Source organism: Oryx dammah, unplaced genomic scaffold, assembly GCF_014754425.2.
Source record: "Oryx dammah isolate SB20612 unplaced genomic scaffold, SCBI_Odam_1.1 HiC_scaffold_11, whole genome shotgun sequence".
Classification (NCBI taxonomy): domain Eukaryota; kingdom Metazoa; phylum Chordata; class Mammalia; order Artiodactyla; family Bovidae; genus Oryx; species Oryx dammah.
The window spans coordinates 20,585,024-20,611,959 of NW_024070195.1; the positions used below are offsets into that span (position 1 = coordinate 20,585,024).

Here is a 26,936-nt window from a genome sequence, read left to right on the forward strand (position 1 = left end):
TGGCTCTTCGGAAACTGCTTGACATAGAAACTCAGCCATAGTCTTCTTTTAGGCCGAGATATAACCATATTACATTAATTATAATGTCTCCCCAGTTCTTTCTCACTCTCTAGTATAGATAAACGCTGTATGTATAAATAAGCACTATATCTCTATGTTGCATATAGAGATATATATACGATAGTACTATACAGAATTCAGCGCAGTCAAAAACTGCAGAATGTTGGCCGTTAGTTCCTAAGTTTCCCAGAGAAATAAGTCAAATATTCTGTATCTGGGCCCAAAGTACTTTCAAAAGGAAGTCAATCCAAAGCTGATAATTTTAAGGGGTGATTAAATCATCTTTCGGTCGCACTTTGGATACCTGAATGTCGGTCGAGGGACTGAGGGAGCGATATGATTTCGTAATGGGTCTCAGCTATCTTTGAAGAAGAAAAAAAAAAAAAAAAGAAGAAGCAACAGCAGCTTTAAAAGGACAGTCCCACTCTTTTTTCCTCGTCAGATATCCTTCGGTCTCCACATTAAGTGCTTGACAGGGGTGCAGTCACTGTAAAGCTTTCTCCACTCGGGATGCAGATGAATGTTGCACCATTAACCATTTCAAGATTCCACTGAAAACGCAAAGAAGAATTTAACTTAAGCACTCAGAAAATCTTAGAGTTACAGAGGAGGAAAAATCCAATTCAAAGTATTGGGAAGAACTGCAAACAGTTACTTTAGGGGTCGGGGATGTAGCTCAGTGGTAGAGCGCATGCTTCGCATGTATGAGGCCCCGGGTTCGATCCCCGGCATCTCCAGGTCCTTTTACGTAAGTGATCAGAAATCATACCTTAAAAACATCTGTGTATACGTTGTATCTTAGTCTAATTTTCTATGATTCCCTTTTAGCCACGAAGTATAGAACTGTATGTGTAGAGAGGGAAGCAGGATAACCTTGAGGTATTTTAGGATATTTTTATCTGAAATTGAAAACGCAGCAAAACACACCCAGCGTACATATGGCCGAAGAGGAACAACCTGGAAACTTGGAACGGTTGCTGGTCCGGAAACACTGAAAGGGGAGGAGAGGCTATTGTTGCTGAGTCATGGTACTGAAAAAGTAGGACAAATGGGAAAAGAACGAAGGCTTCTTTGGTGTAGGTAAATCCAGTGGCTCAGAAACATCATTCTATTCATAATAGCAAAACAAACAGAAATAGTAAGAATCGAAATAGTTTCTTATTAAAGCTTAGAACACTGTCACATCAGCTGGCCGGTTAGCTCAGTTGGTTAGAGCGTGGTGCTAATAACGCCAAGGTCGCGGGTTCGATCCCCGTACGGGCCAAAGCTAACTTTTAACTCTGTAGTGTAGTCTTGACTACTTTCCAAGTCAGGGACTGACCCGCGAGACAACCTGCTGCGTGATTTTGCCACAAGACCAAACCATCCGAGGGAGTCCGGGCTACCTGTCTTTTGGGTAAGTCAGAGTGCTCGAAGTTTTGCCCTAGAGAAACAGAAAAGCAGCAGGACCCGCGCGCGCGCGCGCGCGCGTGTGTGTGTGTGTAAAATTCCATGGACAGAAGAGCAGGCACTTTAGGAATTATTAAATTCATTAGAAGGAAAAACCGTCACCAGAAAACACTGTCCTCAAAATAGTCCGAAAACATACTGAGATGCAGGGCAAGTGTGAATGATCTCTGATTGCTCAGTTGAGGATTCCTACTTGACTAGATCATCCCTCATCTGAAGGGAGGATTCTCACCTTGAGAACAGTTTTCTTCCTACTTTGAATTTTGTCGCTTTTGTTTGTTTGTTTTTTAAGTAAGAAACGACTAAGCCCTTTCCCAGAATCTACCTTGCCGTCTGTCACCAACCATTCAGTCCAGGTTGATCAACATCAGTTGCCCCTCTGTTCCATCCACTCCTTGATGTTAACGCCTCCTCAATCAGTCTCGTTTTCCAATAAAATCGACTTTCAGGACCCTAATTATGTATCCTCTCGTTCCTTGAACAACGAATTTTCTTTCTTTATTCACCACCTCAGAGCTTTATATCCCGGGGAGTGAATTCCCACTATTTTCGTCGAAAATACTAAGATATGTCAAGCTCGTCCAAAATGCAGCTTATTGGGCCTCACCCGGCAGGGACTTTGACTCAGTAGATTTGAAGAAGACTACAAGTTTCTGCATTTTAAGTAAACGTCACGGTTGTTTCTTACAAAGGATGGATCAGCGACTTTTGAGAAATAGGCTTTATACAAACCAAGCTTCGAAGAACTGGGCTGCGAAATCCAGGGAAGTTCTGAGCTAAGTCGATTTGTTTTTGAAACTAGGAAGAGAGGGTAGAAGGCAAAGAGAAACAGTGGGGTAAATGTAGTTTATAGTCATGTACATCTACAAATGAAACTGAACACAAATGAAAAGCGAGAAGCTAAATATTTAATATGTTTAAAAAAGAGCGCTCCAGCGGATGGCTCGTTGGTCTAGGGGTATGATTCTCGCTTAGGGTGCGAGAGGTCCCGGGTTCAAATCCCGGACGAGCCCAGGTTTTGTCTACCCACGCTGTGGAATTTTTGTTAAGTCAAACTCACCCACAAGAAATGGGTACATTTGCTGTTAAGTTAAACTGTTGTATTTTCATGTAGAAGTATGTAGGCTGTGTATGCACCTGATTCCAATAAATAACTTGATAATTAAGAGAGGCAAGTACTTTTCGGTTTTGGGTCTTATTCACTTTTCCAACAGCTATAAACTAACTCTTGCAAAGCCAAATATTTCTGGTTATTCTAGAAGTTCCAACTCCACGGTTGTGGCCATATGAAATGTATAGGAAGACGATGGTCACATCTCAATTCAATGTCATCCATCATTCATTCATTCATCACATCAAAGAAATGGGTTCAAATGGAATAATCAAATATTTACCTATAGAGTTGTGAGGCTGGAAATTTTTGTACAAGTTTTTTTCGGCTTTCCTTGTTGCGTTTTCCTGCATTATTTAGGAATAGGGGTTCTGCTTGTTTATAGAGAAGGGGCACTTTTTCCGTACTGCTGGAATGTACTGTTGGTATACTCTTTAAACAGATATTTGTTTAGCATATTACAATGAACTTTTGCAGTCTGTGGTAAACAAAATACACAAAAATCATTGGATTCTATATTACACTGGTTGTCAAACATTTTATGTCAAAATACAGTTGCAACGCCCCTTCCCACCTCCCTTTTCTCTGGGTATAAACTTTGATTATGGAGAAGGACAACAAATGAACGAGCATAAGGGGCCTGAAAAGGAAAGCGAAAACCCCAGGGAATTCCTTCAGGACAGCAGCTACACAGCGTGGCAAGAGGGGCCAGGGTTGACAGGTGATAGAAACGGGAGAGGAACGTCTTAGCGGGTTACGGAGAAGGCCTTGTGCAGTTCTGGGTTCGAGGACCTGAGCCCTCTGGGCTTGTAACCAACCACTTTGTCAACCAGGCCTGAAGCTCTAGGAGAACCAGAGTTGGGGATCACTCTTAGGACGTTCAGATTACTACTCTTGGATCCAGAAACAGTTTGTGGATGGTATCAGTATAGGTTGGGAAGAATAAAAGGAAGACGGAAGAAGCGGTGAAAGTGATTGGAGTGCGCGCCAATAATATCTAATAATCCTTACATTCTGAGCCGTTTCATATCATCTAGCTTATATAACAAAAGCCAAATAAAATCTAGAATCCTATAATCACCGTCGGTCCAGGAAGTCTATTCGACCTAGTCTCTTAATTCATTAAAGCAAGTTTAGTACCCAGCCGCCCGGCTAGCTCAGTCGGTAGAGCATGAGACTCTTAATCTCAGGGTCGTGGGTTCGAGCCCCACGTTGGGCGAGTGGTACTTTTTTTCTCAATCTTTTCTCTCCGCTAGATTTCCGCACCTTCCCAATCTCGGAAACGAAGTTCCCCACCGTTGCCACACATGAGAAACTAGGTTCCAAAACTGTCCAGTACTGAACTATGGAATCCTGGTGACCTGCTACGGTTTACTGGCTGTTGAACTATTCGGGCCAGCTTTCTGGCTCCGCAAAGTTAAGCCTCATCGCCCCCTGGCGGCAACACTTTTTTTTTCTGGCCTTATTAGAGCTTTTATTTTGATAAGAGATACGAGGTCTCTGGTAGCGCATTGGCTTTGTAGATTTAAATTTCTGGGATGATTCCCCATCAAAAAACGATTTAGGATGCAAGGATGTTGGGAAAGGTCAAGTGTGAGGGTGGAGAAGACAATCCAAATAACAGAAACCGTTTTGGGGGCAGAGGCAGTGATGTTAATGGAATTTTGAGAATGGTGATTCTACTTTCTAGCTCAAGCAAGTGCCATTATGTAGCAACGAGAGAGATTTTCTATTACCACTACCCCATATACCCTTTCAGCTCCTGATCACCCACACATAAACAGCACAATGGATCTCCTTATAGATGATAATGGGGGCTTCCCTGGTGGCTCATGGTAAAGAAATCTCCTGCCAATGCAGATGTGGAGTTGATCGCTGGGTTGGTCAACCCCTGGAGAAGGAACTGGCGGGATCCAGTCCATGGTGTCAAAAGAGTTGGACACGACTTAGCCACTAAACAACAACAACACAATATAATGAAAATCCAACCCTCAACAGGTTGAAACTGCCTAGAAAATAAAATCTAAAGATTTAAGCCTGGTTTTTAAAGTCCAAATTGCATTTCTGCCATTCTCTCTTGAATGGAAGTGTGGATAGTCGAGTTGGCTACCCTGGGTCTTGGCTACTGTGCCCAGGCTTTCTCTTTGTGGAGAGCAGGGGATGCCCTCTCGATGCCGGGCGCGGGCTCCTCTCTTTGCGGAGCACAGGTTCCAGGGCTCGTGGGCTTCGTAATTGCAACCCTTGGGCTTTAGAGTGCAGGCGAAGTAGTTGTGTCGCTGGGCTCTGCGAAAAGTGGACTCTTCCCAGATCAGGGATCGAACCCCTGTTCCTGCTTTGGAAGGCAGATTCTTTTCCATTTCAGTTCAGATCAGTTCAGTCGCTCAGTCGTGTCCGACTCTTTGCGACCCCATGAATCGCAGCACGCCAGGCCTCCCTGTTCATCACCATCTCCCGGAGTTCACTCAGACTCACGTCCGTCGACTCGGTGATGCCATCCAGCCATCTCATTCTCGGTCGTCCCCTTCTCTTCCTGCCCCCAATCCCTCCCAGCATCAGAGTTTTTTCCAATGAGTCAGCTCTTCTCATGAGGTGGCCAAAGTACTGGAGTTTCAGCTTTAGCATCATTCCTTCCAAAGAAATCCCAGGGCTGATCTCCTTCAGAATGGACTGGTTGGATCTCCTTGCAGTCCAAGGGACTCTCAAGAGTCTTCTCCAACACCACAGTTCAAAAGCATCAATTTTTTGGCGCTCAGCCTTCTTCACAGTCCAACTCTCACATCTATACATGACCACAGGAAAAACCATAGCCTTGACTAGACGGACCTTAGTCGGCAAAGTAATGTCTCTGCTTTTGAATATACTATCTAGGTTGGTCATAACTTTTCTTCCAAGGAGTAAGGGTCTTTTAATTTCATGGTTGCAGTCACCATCTGCAGTGATTTTGGAGCCTCACAAAATAAAATCTGACACAGTTTCCACTGTTTCCCCATCTATTTCCCATGAAGTGATGGGACCAGATGCCATGATCTTCATTTTCTGAATGTTGAGCTTTAAGCCAACTCTTTCGCTCTTCTCTTTCACTTTCATCAAAAGGCTTTTTAGCTCCTCTTCATTTTCTGCCATAAGGGTGGTGTCATGGGTTATTGATATTTCTCCCGGCAATCTTGATTCCAGCTTGTGTTTCTTCCAGTCCAGCGTTTCTCATGATGTACTCTGCATATAAGTTAAATAAGCAGGGTGTCAATATACAGCCTTGACATCCTCCTTTTCCTATTTGGAACCAGTCTGTTGTTCCATGTCCAGTTCTAACTGTTGCTTCCTGACCTGCATACAGATTTCTCAGGAGGCAGGTTAGGTGGTCTGGTATTCTCATCTCTTTCAGAATTTTCCACAGTTTATTGTGATCCACACAGTCAAAGGCTTTGGCATAGTCAATAAAGCAGAAATAGATGTTTTTCTGGAACTCTCTTGCTTTTTCCATGATGCAGCAGATGTTGGCAATTTGATCTCTGGTTCCTCTGCCTTTTCTAAAACCAGCTTGAACATCAGGGAGTTCACGGTTCATGTATTGCTGAAACCTGGCTTGGAGAATTTTGAGCATTACTTTACTAGCATGTGAGATGAGTGCAATTGTGCGATAGTTTGAGCATTCTTTGGCATTGCCTTTCTTTGGGATTGGAATGAAAACTGACCTTTTCCAGTCCTGTGGCCACTGCTGAGTTTTCCAAATTTGCTGGCATATTGAGTGCAGCACTTTCACAGCATCATCTTTCAGGATTTGAAACAGCTCAACTGGAATTCCATCACCTCCACTAGCTTTGTTAGTAGTGATGCTTTCTAAGGCCCACTTGACTTCACATTCCAAGATGTCTGGCTCTAGATTAGTGATCACATCATCATGACTATCTGGGTCATGAAGATCTTTTTTGTACAGTTCTTCCATGTATTCTTGCCATCTCTTCTTAATATCTTCTGCTTCTGTTAGGTCCATACCATTTCTGAATATTGTTATTAAGATAGCCAATGTTTAAAGTTCGTATTTCACCTATTTAAATCAATAGCACCTATGGTTAGGCATATGGAATCACGTTTTAAAATAAGTTGACACCCTACAATTTGGAAGTATTGTCGATATAAACACAGTGAAACTGAGAATCATTGAAAATGGATGGACAAGCAGCAGCTTTCCTAGAAAGCAACTGTTTTCCAGGCTCCTTTAAAGACAGGAAGTCTTTCAAATCAACTGATGAACATATTTTTATTAAGCATCTTTTCCAAGTTGGATACCTATTACAAAATTAAGGTGGTTGGAGTGACTTTTAAAAAATAGGCGACAGCGACAGAAATAGAGTTAAAAAATTACCAGTATTTATCTGCTAAAATCAAGGGAACTTAGATCCTGTTTCTGATTCATATGAACATTTTATTTACTAGAGAGAACACTCATTGAACATTTAGAGACTACGTGTTGTGGATGTCAATTACCTTAATGGATTTCTGGTATATAAACAATTTTTTGTGTTTCTTAGAACAGATTGCCTTTTCCCAGTCTTATGGCCATTGGGCTATCTTGTTAAAATTGAGTTAACCTACTTAAAAAGTGAATTTCTGAACCCAAGACCTATGCAAACATCTCCAAGGCCAAGACTATCCCTGAGCTTGGTCCAGAACATAAACTAACCGAACTCCTTACACCTAACAATTCAAAGGAAGGTGGTTAAAAAGAGCATAGGTTCCTGCTGGTTTCTTACTCTACTTGGGCTGCCAAAACAAAATACCACAGACTGGGTAGCTTAAATTTAAAAAATTTAATTTTCTTGCGGTTCTGGAGGCTGAAAAGTATAAGATTAAGGCACTAGCTGATTCAATTATTGGTGGGCACTCTCTTCTGGGCTTATAAAGGGCTGTCTTCTTGCTGTGTCGTCAAAGGCAGAAACAGGGAATGAGCTTCCCGGATGTCTCTTCTTTCAAGAACACTAATCCGACTTTAATTACTTCTTTATTCCAAATATAGCCACACTGTATTTCTCAAAAGAGAAAAAACACATTATGACATCTTGGAATTCAGGAATTTGATACATAGTAAGCTCTCACATATTTGTTGAAGAATAATTTAGTTGCATCGCCTTTAGAATACTTAACACAATCTTTTATACATATAACATTGTTTAATAAACCCCACCTATCAAAATAACTAAAAAAAAAAAAAAAAGTGGCTTTTTCTTAAGACAGACAATCTGAAAGCAGAGTCCAGACTTTCTGTTCATTACTACAGTTTAACTGATCCTAGATTGAGCCAGATATCAAAGAACAGCCAGAGGCCAGTAATTTAAGAAGCTGCCTACAAGAACATGTTAGCCTACAGTTAGATCTGACCTTGGGAGGACAGTCTCTGGAAGAAAAGTAAAGTCAGACACAATCACAATTTTGTGAATAATACATAGGTCTACAATTTTGTTCTTCTCCAGAGACTCCCATGAGCAGGATGAATCGAGATGTTTTTTGGTGCCACCTTGGTGTTTTCTACAGAGTATGTTGCACCTGCATGTATCAAAAGTCTATCAACTTATTCACTAGTCAATTTTGCTCAGGGTTCCTGTGGGGAAATTAGAAGTGGGCCTCAAGTCCAATGGAGCCCCTGGTCCTCTTCATTCATTAATATTCCTCTCTTTGAACCATCTGAGGAGCTCCTATCTTTTATTGTTTTCCTTCTTATTTTTTAGCCTAGAGCAATCTTTTTTCCAGTTCCTTTTCTCCTTATAGTAAGAGCATTATTCCTCTCTCATTTGTGGCTTATCTCTCTTCTAGTTACTTTCCTTCCAGGAATCCAGGGCCCCTGCCAGCTGTTTTGCATCTTTTTTTCCCTGTTGTTGTTCCCTGTTATTGAAAACTTTAAAAGCCACATCTGCTAACTGAGAAGGGTAAATTCCAAATGCAGCATCTAACTTTTGTAACATTCTTCTTATATCTGATGCACTTTGCCCAATGAAGGTCGTCTTTACCATCATATTCTCAGGGACCTTAGGGTCTCTACCAGTGCCCATAAGCTTGATAAATTCTTTCTAGAAACTCTAATGGGATCCTCACTGAGCTTTTTGGTATCTCCAGAATTTTGTTTAATCTCTTCTGCTTAGCTACCTGCTAAGATGCACTTTCTGTAATGCTCTAGATGTGGCATGTCTCCGTTTTTAGGATCCCAGTGAGGCTCACTGGTAGGAACTGCCTGATTTGCCTCTGGAGTTCCATCTAGGTCCACTAGATGAAGCTGGCGTGCTTCCTCTCTAGCTATGTCAATGACCATCCTCCTTTTACTCTCAGTCACCATCAAATTCATAAGGGTGTGAATGTCCACCTGAGAGTGACGGTGAATGGCAAAGACAGAAGTGAAAAGTTGTCAGGCGGTGTGCGTCCTCTCAGGAAAGGGGGTTACGGTTTTTCCAGTTAAATCTGAAGTTGAGAATGGATTGTGCTTCCATAGACATCCGGTTGGCCTTTTGCCTTAAAGCCTCCTATGGAATATCCGCTCAAGAGACATTGCCCCGTTTTGAAAGTGGCTCCCGGTTCAAACTGAGTGCCCTGTAGGGCCTTAGATGGTGATACGAAGCTAAGTGCCTGTGCCCCAGGGATTAACATAGAAACTTCTAATCATTCCCCATAAGTAGGGAAAAGATGAAGATGTGAAAGGAGTGAGTAGGTCCGCGGCATGGGAGCAATCTGAACAGTTACCTGGTCAGGTAGGGGAGCCATATTGGCCAGAGTGGGATTTAAGGTGTGACATAACATGCCCTCACTCTCATTTTCTCCTGCTCCCTTTCATACAACAGATTTTCTCTTGGGTTTCCTTTCAGACTGCTGCACCGTAGGCTGGCAGTCATCTGACTTCTTTTCCTCTTGATGTAACAGCATAAATGCTGTGCCTAGGGAATTACACCCTTTCCCCTTGCCCTTGCACAAAACAATTCCAAATGCAAGACTGTATAGTAACTGAGTGAGCCCTTCAGGTGTCATTGCTTTTCTGATCCTAATATATGTTGGAGCCACACATTGTCGTAATAGAATATCATCTCTTTCTTAGTCATAGGCTCACAGCTATATTTTGCCCACTTATTTAAGATAACCCCCCAAAAGGCTTTCCTTAGGGACAGATGGAGTATTTCCCATATTTGAAAGTTCAAGAACAACAAAGCACCAAAAGCACAAACAAATCCCAACACTAAAAGCACACATTGCAACAAGAATGAACAGAGTAGAAGGAAACAAACCGGTTTCAAGTCAGGTAGAGTCCAACAAGTGCCCTCTCCAACAGGGTATCTCAGTCAAAGGCAAATCAAATTGGCTGGCCTGGTGGAAGAAAACCCCAACTGTGTGGGGGAGGGTGTTCCCTGTAGTCCACCGAGGGCGACTCACGCTACTGGATGGTCAAGTTCTTCAGTTCCTAGAAGTCTGTGGATTCCTTGCTGCAAGCGTTTGGTGCCGCTTCAGGGGATTTTGAAGGGGAAGATTCTCAGAACAAGTGGTGCCTGCAGCTGCGAGGGCCTTACCCTAAAATTGTGCAACCTGCCTGCTGGCCCCTAGCAGCAAGGCCCTGACGGGCATCGCTAAAGTTTGTGATCAAGTCCAAGCTCCTACTTCCCGTCCCACACAGGTCAATCCATAGAGCGATGAGGTGTTGGGGAAAGGGATAGCGACCTTATCCGCAAAGCCAACCAACTGCACAAGACGGTGGTCAAACGGCCTCAAGAACCCTCTGGTCTGGCTTGGATGCTAGTGTCTTTTATGGAACAAAGAGGGGAAGGTGAGGCAATAAAGTTAAAACAAACAAACAAAACCAGTAAGTTGTTGTAAATATTTCCTTGTTCTCACCAGACTTGGGATGGGATATAATAACCTCTTCTTTCCAGCATCCATTCACAGGGGGCTGGGTCAGGGTGTTTCTCTGGAAGCTAAACAAAGGTATTTTTCACCTTAAGCCCTCAGGCCTGGGAGGCACAGTTCCTGGAAAAAGGCTTTTATGTATATTTTAATCCTTAGGCAACATCCCTTTAGTGATAAATTTATAATGAAGCTGAGTGAGTGAGTGACGTCACTCAGTCGTGTTCGACTCTGCGACCCCCGTGGACTGTAGCCTACCAGGCTCCTCTGTCCACAGGATTCTAATAGAATGCAAAGGTTAAAGTGCTTAGTCACTAAGTGTTGTCTGAGTCTTTTGTGATCTCTTGGAATGTAATGCTCCAGGCTCTTCTGTCCTTGGGATTTCCTAGGTAAGAATACTGGAATGGGTTGCCGTTTTCTTCTCCAGGGCATCCTCTCCATCCAGGGATTGAACCCGTGGTCTCCTGGTTTGGCCGGTGGATTCTTGACCACTGAGGAATGTGGGTTCAAAGGTTAAAGTAAAAGAAATATGTTTAAAATGGAGTCAGATTTGTTCTTTCCTGTTATGGTAACATTCAAAATTTGTCTCCCACCTGCATCTAAGAATACTTATGAAGGCGAAAAAGAAAGGAACTCCAAAACTTTCCTGCTTCTTAACACTTTCACATTGTTATACTTTATTGTGTAAATATAAAAGGCTAGGTTTGTTGCAGGGAAGAGCCAGTTCTGACTCTTTTTGGAACTGTTTCTTTGACTTGATTTGTGTTGCTTTTGTTATTATAATCATATATAATGGTCTGCCTCAGAGAACCCTGCCCCGTGCCTGACTGTCAAACTCAGGTACCTTTGTTCAGCTCACAGAGAAATAATCTGACGCTGCCTACTTGTGAATGGCTGCAAGAAAGAAGAAATGAACACATCCCTTCCACAAGGTGGCCATTCCTAGAGATGTTTTGCAAGACTGATGGCCCTTTTTACTTTACTTCCTCAACACCCCCCATCTCTGTTTTAGAAAAGAATGTGGCATCCAGACCCAGATAAGATGGTTCTTTTGAAGTATTAATCTGCCACCTGCTCCATCAGCTAGCTTTCAGAATAAAGTCCTATTCTTTGCCTCAACACATTATCTCTCGGTTAATTGGTCTATTGTGTGGGGAGTAGAGCGAGTTCGGACTCGGTAACATATGTCTCAATTACAAATTGGCACTTGCCATGGGTGCCTGCCGTCTAACTCTACAAGGATTAAATCATGTGCTGCTGCGGCTGCTGACCTTCAACACCCCCTGAAAGGAGTTCAGGGTGGAGTGCAGAAATGAGGCAGTCTGTGCTCCAGGAAAACTGGTAGGACAGGTCTTCCAACAGTTAGATATTATTAGGAAGTGATTTTATGAACCCAATTCTAGTATCTCCTCAAATCTAGAACAGCACTAAAATCCTTCACGGTGATGACTGCTCTTCATGACTAACAGAAGCTTCACGAGACTAAGAGAAACTTTCTGTAGAAAAAGAATCTGAACTTGATTGCATGTACTTCCCCATTACTAAAAGCATATATATACTGACCTTCTCCCCTAACTCTTTGGAGCAGTTTCTTAGAGATATCTCAGGCTGCAGTCCTCATTTTGTGCCAAATAAAACAAACTGGCAACTCTCAGGTGCATTTTTTCTAAGTCGACATATCGAAGAACCAGATGTGATTCTTGACCTACAAAAATTCAAGTTATTCACATACATACACACACTCCTCAGAATCTCTCAAATCTACTACTTATTGTTTCCTGAAAGCTCCTTAAGACCTGTCTTAACTGCCTGAATCTTCTGTATTGTAATGTGGAGTGGTAGAAAAGGAAGGAAGGAATGGATACTTTTTGTATATACTTTTACAAAATAGATAGTACTAAGTATATCTATAAAATAGGATAGCTTATTCAGTCAGTTGGGGCTGGGGAGGAGATAAAATTTCATATTTAAACCATTCAGACTAGCCCCTCTCAAAACAGATGTTTCAGTTTTATGAAGACTTGAGGGAGTAAATGACCAGATTAAGTGATTAGCAACTTGCTTTTAAATGTTTTGTGGAAAGTTTTACTTTCGCTTTAGGTTAGAAGGATTCGTTAACAAAACAAACCATTTGTTACACACAAATAAACAATTTGAATTTATAACAGAGATCATTTGACTTAATTCTTAAAAGAAATAGAAACAATAGAGAGAAGTAACAGCATATATATCATCAAAAGGGGACGACCTACATCCACACTTGGACAGCACTGGGAAGTCCCAAATGACAGCAATCTGGAGTCCAGTTGGGAAAGGGTCCCAGGCGATGCGTCCATCTCACCCGTGAGACTTCAAATAGCAGCTTTGGAGGCTCCCACTTGCCAACAAAGGTCTATCTAGTCAAAGCCATGGTTTTTCCAGTAGTCATGTATGGATGTGAGAGCTGGACCATAAAGAAAGCTGAGCACGGAAGAATTGATGCTTTTGAACTATGGTGTTGGAGAAGACTCTTAGAGTCCCTTGGACTGCAAGGAGATACAACCAGTCCATCCTAAAGGAAATCAATCCTGAATATTCATTGGAAGGACTGATGCTGAAGTTGAAGCTCCAATACTTTGGCCACCTGATGCGAAGAACTGACTCATTGTGTCAGGGTAGTGTGTAATTTCCTTGGTTCTGTCTCGAAGGCAACAAAGATTTGACAGGGTGGACCAGTGTTTCAGCTCAGTTACAACTAAGTTTTATTTGGGGAGCAAATTACAATACACTCTTGAGGCGTGACAGCAGGCCTACCCCAAAGGAGAGACCTCAATGCATCTTGGCTTCCTCTTTTTATAAGTTTTGTCTCCTTCCCCCTGAGCCTGCCCTGTGTAAATTGGGCTAGCCAAGAGGGCTGTTTGTTTCACCAGAGGTTCTCACTTCGGTCCACAGATTTTCTTTGTTTCATTTTTGCAGGCTTTTCCCTTTGTCTTCTAGCCACCACCATTTTGGACTCCTTTTTCCTATTCTAACTACTTAACATTTGGAGAAAACCTTGATGCTGGGAAAGATAGAAGGCGGGAGGAGAAGGGGACGACAGAAGATGAGATGGTTGGATGGCATCACCTATTCGATGGACATGAGTTTGAGCAAGCTCTGGGAGTTGATGATGGACAGGGAAGCCTGGTGTCTTCAGCTTCCAGGGTCTTCCAGTGTCTCCTGGGCTGCAGTCCATGGGGTCGTAAAGAGTCGGACATGACTGAGCGACAGAACTGAACTGAACTTGTAATCCCAGGCTGCAAAAAAGCAGCTCTGGTTTTACTTTTACATTATTACAATGCTTTTTGTTTTATCTTGCCAGGCATAGGTTAAACCCCAGGCACGGTTGGCCAGACCTCCAGGGGCTCAAGGATTTCAAGACCTGCTCCCTTTCTTATCTACAGTGTTTCCTGACTTGCTATGCTTGCAGGCAGGCTCGGAATCCCGACAAAGTCCAGGCAGGTTAGAAACTATTCAGAGGCCTGCTATCCAGCTTCTGAAGCTTGAGTAAGACTGCCTCTGTTTAAATTTCCCTAACACCTATTCAGACAAAACTTATAAAAAGAGGAAGCCAAGACACATTGAGGTCTCTCCTTTGGGGTAGGCCTGCTGTCATGACTCAAGAGTGTATTGTAATTTGCTCCCCAAATAAAACTTAGTTGTAACTGAGCTGAAGGAAATGGCAACCCACTCCAGTATTCTTGCCTGGAAAATTCCATGGACAGAGAAGCCTGGTAGTCTACAGTCCATGGGGTCGCAAAGAGTCGGACATGACTGAGCAACTCACTTCACTTCAACACCTATTCAGAAACAGACAAAAAAAAAAAAAAAAAAAAGCAAATATTTGTGCCATGGAAGAGTGAACGCTAGTCTCAGTGTTCTACTTGCACAAGGGGTTCGTTTGTCCAATGTGTATGGCTCCACCGTATTGTTGCAGGAAGGCGGATCCCTTCCAGGGCCCAGAATTGGGCTGTTAGTTTGTTGCAGGAAGGGGGACTCCTTCCAGGGCCTGAAATTGAGCTCTTGTCTAACACTCGGAAATGAATTGTCCGAGGAGACACATGTGCTGACAAAGCAAGAGATTTTATTGGGAAAGGGCATCTGGGCGCAGAGCAGGAGGTTAAGGGAACCCAAGAGAACTGCTCTGTCACATGGCTTGCAGTGTCGGGTTTTATGGTGATAGGATTAGTTTCCGGGTTGTCTCAGAGTCCTTCCGAGTGGTGCACGCATTGTTCAGCATGCCAGAGAGGTGGGTTCCGGGAGGTGGTCGGATATGTGGTGTCTCCTTTTGACCTTTCCCAGACTCTTCCTGTTGGTGGAGGCTTATTAGTTGTGTTCTTTATCAGAACCTCCTGTCACAAAACAACTCATGCAAATGGTTACTATGGTGCCTGGCCAGGGTGGGCGGTTTTAATTAGTGTGCTTTCCCTAACAGTATGACAATGTAAAGATTTTTAGAGGAACGTAGAGACCAAAGCAGATTCCTCATGTCGGTTGCCACCTCAAGTGGATTTCATTTAGGAGAGAGTAATAGCCATTTTGAGGTTCAGACTGCCACAGAAAATTAGACTAGACTTATACTTTGCAACATTAACTAGTATTTGAATGACAGTACTTTCTACTTTAAGTTAGCTTTAAAATATTATTTTAGCTCCCATGGACAGATTGTTTTTTGAGTTTAGAATTAGTATGATAGTCTGGTTTATCTACAGGGACTAATGTCAATTAAAGAAGTCTTAGTGTGGTTTGAAGAGTTTAACTCGGTACTTGTTTTCTTCCTCCTCCTCCTTCTATTAATTATCTGTTAAAATTGCAGATTAAAGTACTTCAAATTCTAAGACTGATTATTTAAATTCATTCATCACAGTAAAAGACAATCGTTGGTAAATTTTTGTTAGTTCCTCATGCATCGTTGTTTTATTTTCTTTTTGCAAACCAGTGGGTGCTACCGTTTTCACCTTGGCCCAGGGCAGTCGCCCTGTGAAGGAGTGCTAGGTTATTTTTAAAAAGAAAGAAAACGTGGAGGCGACCAGAGCGTATTTATCAACAGCACGGATGAACAAAACAACAAGGGCCAACGGTCTCCTAGCCTTCCGCAGCGATGGCATCCTCTGCGGGTCAGACACAGAACGTAATTCCTTCGATAGCTCAGTTGGTAGAGCGGAGGACTGTAGTGTGAAACATCATAGGCATCCTTAGGTCGCTGGTTCGAATCCGGCTCGAAGGAGTTCATGTTTTGTGTGGTTTTAAATTAAATCCCCCACCTTAAGGCCTTTGTCAGTTATATAAATACTTGCTGTGTATGTGTTGAAGACTCAACTGAGCGCAGGGAACATGTTTCTTTAAACTATTGTTCTCCGTAACAATTTCTAACACGCACGATCACACTTCAGCACCATAGTTCATTAAGGGCCGGTGCCGCAAAGAAGTCCGGAACTCCGACCAGGGGATCAGAGTTGGGCCCGTTTTCAGCAAAGGTGGTGGTGGTCTAGTGGCTAAGTCACGTCCTACTCTTTTGCGACCCCAGGGACTGTGGACCGCCAGGCTCCTCTGTCCACGGGATTTCCTAGACAAGAATGCTGGAGTGGGTTGCCATTTCCTTCTCCAGGGGGTCTTCCCGACCCAGAAATCAAGGAATCCGGGGACAAGTCTTCGCCACACTCCTGGGAATCCGAAGACCCGGGCGGGAAGGACCCGGGAGGAGGGGCGGCCTGCTGGAACAACGCTCACCAATGGTTAGTAACTGGTGGAGCACGAGCGCCCCCTGGTGTTACTAGAGTCCTCAGTTCAATCGCTCTGTCGTGCTTGGACTGCGGCAAGCCCGGCTTCCCTGTCCATCACCAACTTCCAGGACTTGCTGCTCTTTTCTTCCCCGGTCGATGCTCTACTACTGGCAGCCACCTACAACCCCTGGAGGAGGGGTAAAATTCTACCTCCCCTTCTAGGTTTAGTTATGCAAAGAAAGGTGATTCTCATTACTGGCTGGGAAACGTGGGTGGATGTCGGAATCACCTGGGAATATATTACCAAGTGCCCATACTTGTGCCACTTTGGCGGTGGGACCTAGACACTGGTAGTTTTAAAAGCTCCCAGATAATTTGAACGTGTTGCAAGATTTGAGAACCACTGCAGAATAGAAGTTTTTAGAAAATTAATAGACAAGGGGGAAATTGATAGAATTTTTACTCAATTTGAGCATGAGCTCGAGGTTGAGCTCTCTTAACAATAGAAAACAATTGTTAATTTTATGCCAATTTCATTAAAATATGTTAACCACACTTCTACCCCGTCTGAAAAATGTGATTCCGAATACTTACGGAGGAGTTCCCAACTATAAAAAATATTAAGTAAGGAAGAGTTGTCTGAGAATATGTGCCTGACACTTTTGCATGTTCCTTCCCATGCTTCAGAACTTTTATTCTTTAAGTAAGCAATTCTCAAACTTTGGTGAGTGAACCACCTAGAGAATTAATGTAGGACACAGAAGTCCAGGCTTAATGAACTAGATTTGAGAGACACTGCCTATAACACATTGGCAACTACCAGTATTAACGGCTAGAACTGGTAGTATCCTTGCTCTTTGAAAGCAAATTGAGGGCAAAAGAGTAGACAAGAAATATGGTCCAATTTTCTTTTCAAAAATAACATGGGCCTTGGACGCACAGCTTATTAGATTGTCCTGGATTTTCTCACCAAGGCACCAGAGCTTCCAATTCAAACAAGTTCTCCACTGCGATTTCTCTCCCATGCTGTGCTGGTCTCCTTACTCGCTTCAGTCGTGTCCGACTCTTTGCAACGCTATGGACTGTAGCTCTCTAGGATCTTCAGTCCAGGGGATTCTCCAGGCAAGAATAAGGGAGTGGGTTGCGTGCTCTCCTCAAGGGGATCTTCCCAACCCAGGGATCGAACAGGCGTCTCTTAGTCTCCTGCACTGGCAGGTAGGTTTTTTTACCACTAGCGCCACCTGGAAGCCCTTCCCTCCCATAATTAGACCATATTCTGCAAGATTCCAGTATTAGTGCCAGCAGCAGCCCCACCAACTCCGTAGAAACAGCCAGATGACTTCAGAAGAGGAAGAGTAAAAAAAAAAAAAAAAAAGCCCAAACCTCAAACATACCTACATATTCTTTAGCTTGTCACAATCGTATTTAAAAGTACATAAAGCAATTACCTCCCAAGTTTTCAAAAAAGGTTCTGGAAATCATTTGTTTCAGTTGTAAGAATCTGAGGTTACCTTCAAAAGGTCAGACATGTGGGAAATTGATTCTGAGAATAAAAATGTAACATTAACGTATAAATAACTGGAATGTAGAGACAATCTTCAAAAACGGAGAGAAAACCCAAAGAATCCCACCTTGCCTACCCTATCACTGAAGACAAAGGAGAGATCATCAATATTACTGAATTGCGTCTTTGAGTGGTAATGCTTAAGCAAGGTGTTTATTATTTATAGAAGCATGGGAATAAAGCCCAAAGCATAGGTGGAACATAAAGCTGGAGAATGCGGGCATCGATCCCGCTACCTCTCGCATGCTAAGCAAGCGCTCTACCATTTGAGCTAATTCCCCACCAGGATAGGTAAACCTGTCTTCCTTTCTCACTTTAATATCTGAAAGTAATTCAGAACTCGTGGCCACTTCCATTTGTACCTGTGTTCGATACTGCACAAGAGTTTCACACTGGAATTCTATCTACGGAAACCGGGGACAGGGAGGAAATTGCAGGTGCATCCAGAAGGGCAATTCAAGTTTCTCAACCAATGAGACTCGGCTTTTGGCCATCCCAACAGTTCCAATTCCCTCACTCCTAAGTTTTCCACCGATTGACTCTGCTAGCCCCAGAAACAGATTCTCCAGAGTTCGTACAAATGTCCCCTAAGATCTGCTTTCCCTCTGGCTTAAAAAAAATCTCCATAGGTGGACACAAAGTCACGAGGGAATGTACGTCCCAGTAATTCCTCCCTTCATTCTGACTTTGTAGTCCAATTTCGATCAAGGGTGTACAAGTTATTTTTCTAAGGTAAATATTAATAACAGAAGAGAATATAATCATGGTTACATGCTTAGATCTGGATTCTCTGCAAAACAAAAACAAAAGTAATAGGTGCCACTTTTTATTCTGGGCCTGTGGAGTACCAGGTACCAAGTACTGTATTAGGTGCTAGGTACTGTACAGAGTTAGTTCTGAAGAGAGAACTCCTAGGCATTTCAAGGATCACTTGCAGTAAAGTCATTTGAAGGTCCTCCTCCAACAACTAAACATCAACTACTTCTTTGTCTGAAATTCCATCATTAGAAACTTTTTGTTCTTGTTGTTTAATATTATTTTCTAGTCTCAATGAAATTGGGTCAAGGTGATAAAATTGAAATGGAGAAGATGGGGCATTTTACTCAAGAAAGTGACTCTATGTTCCTATGTTGTGTAGGCATGCTGTGCAGGCCTTTCCAGAACCCTCTTAATCCTTTTAAAGGCTTGTGCTTCTCTTTTCTTTTTTAGTGCAATCAGGGCTGAAAAAAAAAAAGTGAATAACTTTCTGTGGGAAAAAGTCCTCCACCTTCCTGTACCCACTCCATTTGAGACAAAAGAGTTCAAAACTCAGATATTCCAAGTGTATGTAGAAAGCCACCGTTTATCCCAGAACTCGGCTCAAGGTCAGCCTTGCCTTGTCTCCATCTACATGTTCTCACTTTACTCTTCCTTGGATAGAATTTACCCAGGTACAAAAGTCAGTTTGGCCTCCACTCTTTTTTTTTTTTTTTTTTTAAACATTTATTTTCCATGATTATATTAGGGGTGCAAATGTGGAACTGGTGTGAAAAAAAGAAAAAAATGGCCTAATTCCACAATTCAGATCCATGGATTGAGCTTTGGGATGACTGATTATGAACTGGGACCAACTTGGAGATTTCAACCATGAGCTAGGAGTTCTAGTTTCCAATATCATTGGATCAGGTATTAAAATTTGAGCCTCTTAGCTTCCATTAGAAGTAAAATGAAGACCAAGAATACTGTCTTAAAATTCACAATGACATTTTACCAGTTTTAAACTATTGACTGAACTCTAAGTTCACTGCTCTGGACTGAACTGTGTTCTTCCCACATCCAAGTGTGACTGTATTTGGAATTAGAAAGTGATTATGGTTAATGTAGTAGTTAGAGTGGGGCCCTGATCCTGTAGGATTACTATCCTCATACTGGGAGACATTAGAGTTCTCTCTGTCAAATCAGGAAAAGAGCTCTCACCTGGGACTGAATGGTTGTCATCTTGATCTCAGACATCCCAGCCTCCAGAACTGTGAGAAAATTAATTTCTGTTATTTAAACCACCCAGTCTATGGTATTTTGTCATAGCAACTGGTGCAGACTAAGACACTCATCCTTTAATCTGCCTTGTGATAAAGGAGATAGGACTCTATAAACCATACTGCTGACTTACTACTAGGCTCTATATTCAGTTCAGTCACTCAGTCATGTCTGACTCTGCGACCCCAAGGACTGCAGCACACCAGGGTTCCCTGTCCAGCTTACTCAAACTCATGTCCATCCAGCTGGTGATGCCATCCAACCATCTCATCCTCTGTAGTCCCCTTCCTTTGTCAAAAAGGAAACTAGAGGGAGAATGCAAGGCTGGAGGAGAAAGAGGCAAGGTGGTCTTGTCTTTTCAGTTTTCTTCCTGGGAGCTTCCTGTGCCTCTAAGTATCACCCCAGTAAGACTTCTGGATCCCAAAAGACACAACAGTTCTGAAGCAGCAATTGAATCCAGCACCATGCTGAATTTTTCACACTTGGCATATTTGCTATTTTCCACCTTGTATTTGAAGCATGGATAGGACACTGGACAATGAATGAGAAACTTCAACTTCTAGGATCTCTCCTCTCCAGCTGGTAATTCTCTGTTAGGTCAGGAACACTGAAAGTTGCTAGATATTTTCTTCATTTTTCATGGAAAGGGATTTAATTACTGAGTTCAATATTGACTACATCTCTCAATATTCCTAAATAGAGGGCATTGGCAATTGCCATTTACGGAAAATTTGGGAATATTTTCCAATAATATCATTTTGTAGAAATAATATAGTTTTGCATAAATTTGTATAAAAGCACAGACATTTATAAAATATATTTCCCTTAAGTATATTTCCAAAGAAAGCCTTTTCTCTCCAGATAATTTAGTGTATTCCCCATTTATGTCTATTTCTGCTTTAGGCACAAGTCTAAGGCAATCTCTGTTGAACCTCAATGTTTCACCATTTTCTCTGGAAAAAACATTTATTTATATTTGCATTTAAATTTTATAGGTATTTTGGTTTCACTTTAATTGCACCACAGTAATCATTCAATATAATATGAACCACCCAATTTATTTATCCAACTAAAAAAATTGACATTCCTTATATTTCATCATTAGAGCTATGAACACACACAATTTGCCATTAGAGTTTCAGAAGGAAAATCACAATGATACGAAAATGCACCAGATATTTCTCTGCTCACAACTTAGGGATCCTCTTCAACCTAATTGTTTGTGTTTTCAGTAATTATATCATTTATTGAGCAAAGCTAGACATTTTTTTCTAGAGAAAAAGGAAATGGTAATTAGAGGGGACAGCAGGAAATCGGGCGTAATGCAAAAAATTCACCCTATGTATATAATACTTAGGGAGGAGGACATGGAATACCGGTAGAATTTTTGTTTAAGATATACATAGAACAATATCCTAACGTCCTAGATGTACAACCCAATGGATTTTAGATATTTATTAAATCCGTGAAAGCAACTACCCAGATCATGACATAGGATCTATTCAGCCTTTAAAAAGACTGCTTAAAATTAATCATACTTTAAAAAATGAATGCATATTATCATAGCAGAAATCATCTAGACAGACATTAGAAAAGGGAGTCTAAAAGGGAACCTAGACGTGATCCTTCGATAGCTCAGTTGGTAGAGCGGAGGACTGTAGGTACTTGGCTTATAGCCATCCTTAGGTCGCTGGTTCGAATCCGGCTCGAAGGAGGAGAGTTTTTGAAAATTACAGGCCAAACCAGGTCAATAGACAAAGATCTTTCCCTTCTCAAATGAATGAAGTGGATAGTAACTCCGCTTCAAGAAAACAAGTCCCTCTTCTACCCATTTAAAATTATAGAGATAATATATGTTTGCAAATTTGGAAGATAGAGAGCTCACTTTTGATTGAGAGAGAAGGAGCCAAAGCAGACAGGAGTAACAAAGCACAACTCTTTAATGTTCAAGGGAACTAATTTTTAAAATACACTTCTATAGTTACTACCATATTAATTTTAGAATATTTCTAGCACCTTTCACGTTTACCTCTATTTTTGAAATAAACAGTCAAAATTACAATACTCAGATAAAGAATATTTAAAGTATTCTAACAAAGCTCCTCACAGCTCCTTCGATAGCTCAGTTGGTAGAGCGGAGGACTGTAGGAACTTAATTCGTGGTCATCCTTAGGTCGCTGGTTCGAATCCGGCTCGAAGGAGGTCTCGTTTTAGTAAAAAACCACTGCAAGCCTAAAGGAGAAGGCAATGGCACCCCACTCCAGTAATCTTGCCTGGAAAATCCCATGGACGGAGGAGCCTGGAAGGCTGCAGTCCATGGGGTCGACTGAAGTGACTTAGCAGCATTGAAACCCTAAACACGATGACCTTGTAGGAATATATAGATAAATAAACAAGTGAACCTGAGGTAGGCACAGGAAGCAGTCAAAAAAGATTTTTTTTTTCACGTGGGTCGCTAAAGAATCTCCAGGAACTGATTTTTCAAGGAATTGAGAAGGGGTTATGGCAAAGGGGTAGGTTATCCTATCACAATGTTTTCATTTTTCCTAAAGGTTCAAAGACCCTTTAGAGCTCTCTGTTGAGACTTATGTGAATAAACATTCTATCAATGACAATTTCAAATACACCCAAGGTAAAGAACACAGCATAATTTACCATTGTGGCCATCACAGTAGCAACTGACATCATCTACTCCTGCACAAGACCCACCTCCCTGATTCTTTTAGTCAATCCCCAAAAGTTTTCTCATTTCACTCTTTGTGGCTCAGTATTTTGAAGACTTCGTGTTAAGAGCTAAAAGCGAAACCTAGTTTGTTTCTCTCCCCATTCCAAAAAAGTAGGAGGCAACTGGCAGAAAGTTCTCGTCCATAAATGAATGAAACAGGCATATGAGAACTAGAGAAATACAGTTTATTAGTCTTTAGAACCACTCCATCAAAGAGCACGTGGCGAGTTAACTTTAGAAAATATACTTGGAGTTCTGTTCAGCAACGACTGTCATCTCGGATTATGACTGTGGGTAGATTTACTACTGCTTCCATCCTCTGGCTTTCTTGGCTCCCTGGTTCCACCAGGATGGGAAATCTTGAGCCACAGACTCGTCCACAGCCCCTTCCAGGAAGCCGGGCCGAGTATTTGTACGCATTCCAGAGCTCGGCGCCTTGCAGTCGACCCCAAAGCAGATGTGGGTCGGAGGAACCTTGGCGCCTTACGGACACGGGTAGCGCGCACAAACGGACAAGTCCTCCGGCCTCAAGATGAGGAGAGCGAGCCCGGAAAGCGGCCTCGAGTTTGATGAAGGGACCGCTTTCAAGGCCTCGCCATAGTTGGGAACTGCCAGGGCCGAGTCCGTTCTAGCGGTTGTTCAGCTCATGGAGGTGAAAAAGGAAAGAAGCAGGTTGCTCTCACTGGACTGACTCCATTTTTAAAAGAAAAGGAACTCCATCTTACACCCTCGGCGAACTTTTGGACTGTATATCTGGGAGGCCATGGAGATAAAATACCAGCACACGAACAGGCCTCCCGGGCGGACAAAAACCCAGACCAGGCAGACGCCGTACCTAGACCCCCCCGAGCCAGAAGGAATGCAATGTCCACTATCTAATCAATCACTATCTGTAATCTTAATAATATTTATTGATGTGGGCTAAACTGTATGTCCAGATGGCTTTAGAATGTGAATTTATGGCTAAAACCTGATTGTATCTCTTACTAACGTTGTCCAGAGCCGGTTTTAAAGAGTTTGGGTATGTGGGCTTGGGCACGTACACTTTGGGCATAATAGGTTGTCACAAAAGTCGGTAGGGGTCCCTGGCTAAAGAGGAAACTCTGCCTCAGACCCGCGAGTGTAATAAACTGCAATCCACTATTCACGCTATCCTTCTGAGTGAGTTTGCTTCCCGGAGCGTTTGGCTACATTTCGTGCGTTGGCCAGGAAACTCGTCACTGTGAGAAACAAGTCCCATTTGGGGCTACTCCGAGGCTTCGCGGCTCTGATCTTCTAGACGAGGGGAAGGCGCCTCGCCCTTCTGAAAAGATTCCACTTCTCCTCGCCGGGATCTTTCACGTTAGTGGGTAGTGGACTGGGGCAGGGGAGTTAAGTGCTCACGTAAGGAGATTCCCACCCTGCGGGGTGGAAGAGGGGGCCTGATCAACCCCCTGGGAGGGAATAGGGGACACACTGCTGCTGCTGCTGCTGCTAAGTCGCGTCAGTCGTGTCCGACTCTGTGCGACCCCATAGACGGAAGCCCACCAGGCTCCTCTGTCCCTGGGATTCTTCAGGCAAGAACACTGGAGCAGATTGCCATTTCCTTCTCCAATGCATGAAAGTGAAAAGTGAAAGTGAAGTCGCTCAGTCGTGTCCGACTCTTAGCGACCCCATGGAGGGGACACACCGTCAAAGTCACAAAGGAGGTGGTGTCGCGTCGTCTTGGGGTAAATTATTACCAGACGATTGCGAGAGGGCTTTGGGAAGAAGAAACTTGGTCTTTGTGTGCTTATATTCTGCCCTCCCCGAGGAGGTGTCCCATCTGCTGTGGAATTCATCCCCTCAGGGTTGTCAGGCTTAAAGGAGGAAGATAGGAGAGTGAATACAAATTGACCTTTCCGGAGACGGTCTGGGACGTGGAGTATTTAATCCATCTATGTTTTCATCCGCACCCAATCAAGCCCACCAAGGCAGAACGGACTTTCAAAGTGAGAGGAGAAACAATCTTGGACCACTTGGTGTTCTGGCTCGGTGGTGCGGACCTGCAGGTGAAGACTCGCCGATCCCCCTTCTGGCAGGAAGGCTCTCCTCACCCCAATTAAGAAGGAGGCGGAATGGCAATTTAAGTGTTTCATTGAGTAGAAATATCAAGAAATACTTAGGATACCGAGAACTTCGTGGACAGAACGAAAAGGGAAGGAAGAAGAAGGTCCGAGAAGGTAAGCTAAATGGGAGGAAGTGAATCTAAGGCAACTGTATTGGAGTGCATGATTAAGAATTTTAAGAAGGAATTTGAAGAAGACTGTGGGGTGAACGTGACGCCTAACCGATTCCGCCTATTCTGTGAGGTTGAACGGCCCTCTATGGGAGTAGGATGGCCACCAGAGGGCACCGTGGACTGAAAAACAATAAAAGCAGTCTGCAGTAGTCACGGGGACGCCGGGGCAGCCGGATCAATACCCATATATTGATTCATGGCTGTGGTTGGCTCGAGATCCTCCCCCTTGGGCAAGACTCTGCATTCAAAAAGAGAGAGGGAAAACATTAATGGCACAAAAATCGACTGATGACAAAAAATAAATTCTGCAGGATCCGGACGGGAGCGATTTGCTCTCTCTCCCATACTGGATGACGCGCCGGCCACCTAATGCTCCACCAGGACCGGAGGCCGCCTTAATGACCACCGATCCAGGGCCTGCTGGGGCTCCACCAGCTGCTACCCCGCCAATTCCCCGGAGATCGTAGAGCCGCCATTTCGGCAGGCTCCGATCCCGGCGGTAGGAACCTCTAGTCAACGTCCACAGGACTCAGCCTCAGCCGAACCTAAGAAGTATCAGCCTCTCCCGGTGAGTACTGACGCAAAGGGGGAAGGAGACACAGGAATTCGACAGAGGCTGCGCTCCGCCAAGGAGCCGGGGTAAACAAATGCCTCGCAGAGAGCTACAACAGGGTTCAACAGCTCCGGTTCAGGGAGCAGACAGACACTACCACCAGCCTCCCCGAGCCTACTATTACCAACCATTTTCCTCTGTGGACCTACTAAACTGGCAGAAAGTCACTCCACCGTACTCGGAGGAGCCACAAGGCATGATCAGGCTGATGGAGACTATTTTTCGAACCTACCATCTTACGTGGGACGACATAATCCAGCTGCTAGTTTCCCTCTTCAGCACTGAAGACAGACACAGGATCCATACTGAGGCTAGAAAATGGCTACAAGAAGTGGCCCCCGAGTGTACCGTAAACCCACAGCGGTGGGCAGAACTAGCCACCCCTGATGAAAGGCCCGATTGGGACTATAACACAGAGGCAGGAAGGGGCCACCTTGAGAGATATAGGGCGGCTATTTTACAAGGTCTCAAGAGGGCGGCCGTAAGCCTATAAATATGGCAAAACCAACCGAAGTAGTCCAAAAGGAAACTGAAACACTTACTGAGTTTTATGAAAGACTATGCAAGACCTATAGACTTTATACACCAATAGATCCAGAGGCAGCTTGGTCTCAAATTGTGATAAATACAGCCTTTGTATCTCAAGCCTACCCTGATATCAGACGCAAGCTCCAAAAGGTAGGCAGAGTATTAGCCATGACCAGCACACAAATAATTGAGATTGCTAATAAGGTGTTCAGAAACAGAGACGTGGAGGCAAAAAAGAAGGCTGAGAAAAAACGGAGAGAAGAAAACAAGAGAGCAGATCAGAGGATGGTGTTACTGGCTGAGGCCTTGGGAAGGCCCCTCCTTGGGCCTTCCTCAATACCTCCACCCCCTCTAAATCAGCCTTGGTCTCCTGGCAACCCTCCTACAAGGAAGCCTAGGATCGCCCTGCAACCAAATCAATGTGCCCATGCCGGGGCTTCAGCCACTGGAAAAATGAATGCCCCCAGAATAGCTGGGAAAAATAACTGGCACTGACTGCTTTAGGCCTGGCTGAACTGGAGGCTGAATAGGGATGCCGGGGCTCAAAGACACAAGGTCCCCAAGAGCCCATGATAAAACTAAAAGTGGAGGACCAAATTATTGACTTTATGGTGAATACTGGAGCAGAAATGTCAGTGGTGACCAAACCGGTGGCCCCCCAGAGAAGGCTATTGCAGCAGGAGTAACCAGGGAAAAGCTGATTAGACCATTCTGTCTACCCCCAAAATGCCAGATTGGGGTGGGGGGCATCAAGTGACTTATGAATTCCTGTATATTCCTGAATGCCCAGTACCTCTGTTGTGGAGAGACTTGTCATCTAAATTGAGGGCACAAGTGACCTTTCCCCCCAAGAAAGACCCACTCTCCAGTGGGCTCGACCACCTGTTTACTCTCCCTCTTGGTAAACCCTCAAGATGAATGGAGGTTGCATGATCCTTTGGAAGGGAAGCCAGATGGGTTAAACAATCCAGAGAGAGAGCTGATCCAACAATTCCCT

General features: G+C 43.4%; 7 non-coding genes across 7 annotated transcripts; all 7 read left to right on the forward strand.

Moving 5' to 3' along the window:
* The first annotated feature begins 725 nt into the window (after window positions 1-725).
* Window positions 726-797, forward strand: TRNAA-CGC. Its single transcript has one exon. It is a non-coding gene; the product is annotated as a tRNA-Ala (tRNA).
* A 453-nt stretch (window positions 798-1,250) lies between these two features.
* TRNAI-AAU lies at window positions 1,251-1,324 on the forward strand. The gene has a single exon. It is a non-coding gene; the product is annotated as a tRNA-Ile (tRNA).
* Window positions 1,325-2,450: 1,126 nt separating this feature from the next.
* TRNAP-AGG lies at window positions 2,451-2,522 on the forward strand. The gene has a single exon. It is a non-coding gene; the product is annotated as a tRNA-Pro (tRNA).
* Window positions 2,523-3,766: 1,244 nt separating this feature from the next.
* TRNAK-CUU lies at window positions 3,767-3,839 on the forward strand. The gene has a single exon. It is a non-coding gene; the product is annotated as a tRNA-Lys (tRNA).
* Window positions 3,840-15,647: 11,808 nt separating this feature from the next.
* TRNAY-GUA lies at window positions 15,648-15,737 on the forward strand. Its single transcript is given in 2 exon segments — window positions 15,648-15,684; window positions 15,702-15,737. It is a non-coding gene; the product is annotated as a tRNA-Tyr (tRNA).
* Window positions 15,738-21,437: 5,700 nt separating this feature from the next.
* TRNAY-GUA lies at window positions 21,438-21,527 on the forward strand. The gene is given in 2 exon segments: window positions 21,438-21,474; window positions 21,492-21,527. It is a non-coding gene; the product is annotated as a tRNA-Tyr (tRNA).
* A 397-nt stretch (window positions 21,528-21,924) lies between these two features.
* TRNAY-GUA lies at window positions 21,925-22,014 on the forward strand. The gene is given in 2 exon segments: window positions 21,925-21,961; window positions 21,979-22,014. It is a non-coding gene; the product is annotated as a tRNA-Tyr (tRNA).
* The last annotated feature ends 4,922 nt before the right edge of the window (window positions 22,015-26,936 follow it).